Source organism: Ranitomeya imitator, unplaced genomic scaffold, assembly GCF_032444005.1.
Source record: "Ranitomeya imitator isolate aRanImi1 unplaced genomic scaffold, aRanImi1.pri SCAFFOLD_444, whole genome shotgun sequence".
Taxonomy (NCBI): domain Eukaryota; kingdom Metazoa; phylum Chordata; class Amphibia; order Anura; family Dendrobatidae; genus Ranitomeya; species Ranitomeya imitator.
Window position 1 is genome coordinate 109,919 of NW_027193370.1, and position 4,951 is coordinate 114,869.

Below are 4,951 nucleotides of genomic sequence, written 5' to 3' on the forward strand. Positions count from 1 at the left end.
ACTGAACCCACTAAAGGCCTACTATAAAATACTATAATGCAAACTTAACTTTTTCTTTATTTTTCTGACTACACAAATGCAGGACCGCCTAGCTCCTTGTCTGGGCCTACTGCCATTGTTTTTCTATCTATGGTTCTTAGGAGGACTCTCTAACCCCTATGGGTTTACTGTGTCGAAATTCGGCTTCCAACTTTTCCTGTCCTCAATCTCTAGTAACATTATTGACATTTCCTAAGTCTCAACATTATTACAATTTAACTTTTTAAAAGGCAACATTATACTTGAGTGCAACATGTGAACATTCCCTTTAAGAGGGAACCAAGTCTCTTTGAGGTAGTGCAGATTCTCTCTATCTGCAAGTCCATTAGAAAGCAAGAACTTCTGCGCTGTATTCAAAAACAGTCTCTTCACAAAGTCTTCTTTCTGTGTAAAACCAGTAGAGGGCACCTTTAAGAAGGTGTGAACTATTTACAAAGCAGTTTGTGAATCATTCACTGTCCATGATTGGGCAGTCTGTTAAACAGTGATGAACTTGTGCAAAATAAAACAATAGGGATCCCGGGTAAACAAGGGGACCCCTGAGAGGTTTAACCCTAGACGGGTGCTAGCAGCAAAACAGCAGGAAGACAAACGATTAACTATTTACAGTTTCAGGTCTCTGAGGTTTATTTTGACTCTGGCAGTTGCAGCTCCACCAGCAGCAGTGGGCGGGGCCATCCGCCCGGATACCTGCGGCTACCAGGTGTGGCTCCAGGGGCCCCTTCGGTCCAGGCCGGAGTCTGGGTGGCTACAGTTCTGGAGCCCAAGTCGCCCGGGGTACTAGCCATCACTGAGGCCAACCCTTCGGCCACCACGGTGGTAGCAATGGTGCAGGTTGTGGTCTTGACAATGGTGCACGTCGGAGTAACCACCGTAATCTCAGTAGTAATGGTAGACCGGTCACAAGGGGACGCCTTTGCTACGGGGAATGGCTGTGCTGAAGCCTTGGCCTGGTGCGCTACCGGATCTTTCCTCTTGTGCACATCCAACGCGAACCAGCCCTTTTCCCCAAAATGTCTGGTATATGTGACAATGTCCCCCGGGTAGAGATCCCGATCCGGATGTCCCTCCAGGAGGTGCGACTCCACATCCCTGCGGTTAACGAACACCTCTGCATATAGCCCCGGTTCTTTAATGAAGCCCCAGCCTCCACAAAGTCGAAAGGCTACCACTTGGCCCTACTTCCGTGGGCCAGGGTTCGTGCTGCGGTCCTTGCGGGCCTTGGCCTTGACCACCCGATCTTTCCGGTCGTAGGCCTGACGCTGGGCCTGATATTCGGCTTCCTTCCCCTCCCACTGCCGAGCAAGTTGGGCCTGGTACCTCTCCCAGCTGAGGACCTCCACTCTCTCTCCCTCCTGCTTTTCAGCCCCGGGGAACCCCATGAAGTCTGACCCGGGGTGCACCCAGCGATATACGGTCCATTCGGTGTGGACCTCACCCGGCAGGGTAGAGGGTTCCATCGGGACCTCGAGCAACAGCCCCATACCCGTGACTTGGTCCCAGGGGTCAAAGCGCTGAAGGCGGTGAGTGCAGTAGGGAGGCGGCGCTGCGACCGGGCCCACCAACAGGTCCTCAGTCACCGGGGAATGATCAGTGTCCTTACCTGCCACCACGGTGACCTCGGGATCGGGCGACTCTGTCGATGACGGGCTCGGCGATGGGATCAGCAGGGGCTCCGGTTGCGGCACAAGGAGCGACATCAGCGGCGATGGATCCTTCGCAGGCGCCACCGGATGCGAGGACTTGGTCTCTACCTGCAGCTGCAGGAGCTGATCGATCAGCTCCTCCATTCCAAGCTGCAGGGACTCGGTATCAGCAGCGTAGGTTTTGCCACGATGCCCTTCCGGGTAACTGGGGGAGTCTCCGACTTCGACTCCACACTCCGGCTCCGGGTGGCTTGTCATGGCGTCCTCCACATGGCTGCTGTCCTCTTTGTCCTTTTCCCGCTCTCTCCTTTGTGGGCGGTTTCGTTTCTTTGGTCCCCGCCTTCCATTAAGGATCAGGAGGCGGATCTCGGCTGACGGACACGTCCTCAAGGTACAGAAATATTTAGACTGGGCGGCCATTGCTTTTCGTGCTTCTCAGTTCTTTCACGCCCACAACTCCACGCCCTTCTTCTTCTCTTGCGCTCCTCGTGGCGCTATAATGGCGGCAATTTTGGCGGGAATCCTTGCGGTGATCAGCAATGCACAGTATTTGCAATAAATCACAGTTCAAGCACAATTCTAACACAGTTCCAAGGCACACATGACCCAATTCTTCAGGCTTAAGTACGATCCTGTTCGTGACGCCAAGATAGAGCGCCCCCAGACGCAGGGCCGCGGGTTACTCGGTACCGGTCCTCTCTGTCTCAGTTCTGAGATTGTCACGGTGGCTGGACCCGGTCTGTGACCCTGCTAAGGGGCGCCCAATGAAAGGGTGATGGAGGTTGTTAGGAGTTTGTGACGCCACCTGTGGTATTCGGTCAGGTTGACCGACGCTGCTTGGGGTCCGCTGGGGTGATGTGATGGCAGCTAGATGGTATACCTTCCCACAGGTGAAGGATGTCCCCAGGGCTTCCCGATAGTGTAGGTGATGATGGTGTGAGGCGCAGTTATTAACGAGGACACAGGGTAGCAGTCTCTTTACCTTTTACTGAAGGCTTCGGGATCCTCAATCCAGAGCACTGTCAACTGGGCTGTCTGAGACCGGCCGGTCCGAAGGCACATCCAGAGTTCCCTTTGCAGGAGGAAATCGTTGCCTACCACTAGCTCCTGTATATTGTAGTTCTTCCCTCCTGAGCATTCGGGATAGTCCTCACAACTTCTGTTCTTGCTCTTTCTAGTTCTTTCTTTCCGTCCCCCAAGTGTGTTATGGCTAGGACGCACCCGTTTGATGGGGAGGCTCGGAGCTATTCTGGGACCCTAGAGACGCCCCTCTCCACGCTTGCCCCCTATGTCTGCTTAGGTGATGTATGGTAGACAGCCAACCTATAATTAACTACCCTGCAGTATTTGAAGTAAGGCATAAAGTCAGTTACTTCCTCGGTGTTCCGGTCACCGGCTTCACGCCGGTAGGATGTTGCCGTTCTCCGAGCACGACTTCTACTGGTTCTCCTTTGTGCTTGATCTAATTTCTCACTGTCCACAATATCCTTCGCTTCGTGTCCTTTCTTTAGATGCCGCCGCAAGGTAGTGCAGGCGCGTCTCTGTAACGATCTGTTCTTGTCGCTAAGTCACTGCCAGGTTTCCACGCCTGACAGGTACCCCTCTGAATCTTCCTCGCAACACCCCCTGCCACGGATGTTGCCTGGACAAAACCCAGTCAGCTTCTGTCTAACTTCCTATCCAACCCCTAGTTTTACCAGTGTGAGGAGTGGCCTAATAAATAAAACCTTTTGCTCCCCCTAGTGGCCGGAGTGTGAAGTGTAATGTGTGCTGGTGATACCTGGTCAGGTGAACTCCTTTAGTGCCATCGGACGTACCATCACTCCCCTGAGTGGCAGAGCGACACCACTGAAACGACCAGGTCTCTGGGGCGCTGCAGATACTTTTCTGGAAAAGTATAATGTTACAGGGTATATACACTAGATTCCTTGATAGGGCGTTGATCCAGGGAACTAGTCTGATTGCTGTTATGTGGAGTCGGGAAGGAATTTTTTTCACCAATGTGGAGCTTACTCTTTGCCACATGGGTTTTTTTTGGCTTCCTCTGCATCAACATGTTAGGGCATGTTAGGTTAGGCTATGGGTTGAACTAGATGGACTTAAAGTCTTCCTTCAACCTTAATAACTGTGTTACAATAGTTTCTGTCTTTCGAAGCCGCTGAGATGACTTAAATGTCTCTCATCTCCTCCATCCGCTGGAGCCTAGATGGTTAACATGCGCAACTTTCCTCCCTCCCTGGAAATTTAAGACAATCAACCCTATTTAGACGTACAATTTCAACTTGGAAAGCGGTTAGGAAAAACTATAGTCTCTCTTTCAGAATATCTAAATATTTACCTCTGTGGGCAAACCCTGAATTCTCCCAGGGTATGGAAAATAAACTATACACCGCCTGGGGCCAAAAGATTATCAATGTCTCATCTCCTCCATCCGCTGGAGCCCCGAAGTACTTGAGAAATATCATCTCCCCCCTCCCACGCCCTTCAATATGAGCAAATCAAGCGCTCAGTTATGTCTAATCTGCAGAACAGGCTCGGACTGGCCCACCGGAGAACCGGAGGATTCTCCGGTGGGCCCAGCCGCCCAGGCACTGGCACAGGGCCCCCACTGCTCCAGGTCCCCCCCGCGCTCGCCTATGCACATATTCATGACCTTAATGAGCGGTATCACATGACCGCTCACGCAGGAAGAAGGTGCTGCGCCGGGAGTCGGGACAGAGCTAGAGGGATGTCGGCGCGGCCACGCAGTGTGTGGGACAGGTGACGGTCAGGTGAGTATGAGGGACGGGGGGATGGGGGGATGAATGAGGACATAAGCCGGCGCGCCATGCAAGATGGGAACAGGAGCGGGGGGGGGAGAGAAGCCATGCATACAGGAGAGGGGAATATGAGCCATGCATACAGGAGGGGGGAATATGAGCCATGCATTCAGGGGGGGGAATATGAGCCGCCATGCATACAGGAGGGGGGGTCATTATACAGTATTGAGCATCATGTGGGATCATTATACAGTATGGAGAACTGTGTGTGGCCATTATACAGTATTGAGCATCATGTGTGGCCATTATACAGTATGGAGCATCATGTGTGGCCAATGGACATTATACAGTATGAAGCATCATGTGTGGCCATTATACAGTATGGAGCATCATTTGTGGCCATTATGCAGTATTGAGCATCATGTGGGATCATTATACAGTATGGAGCACTATGTGTGGCCATTATACAGTATGGAGCGCTATGTGTGGCCATTATACAGTATGGAG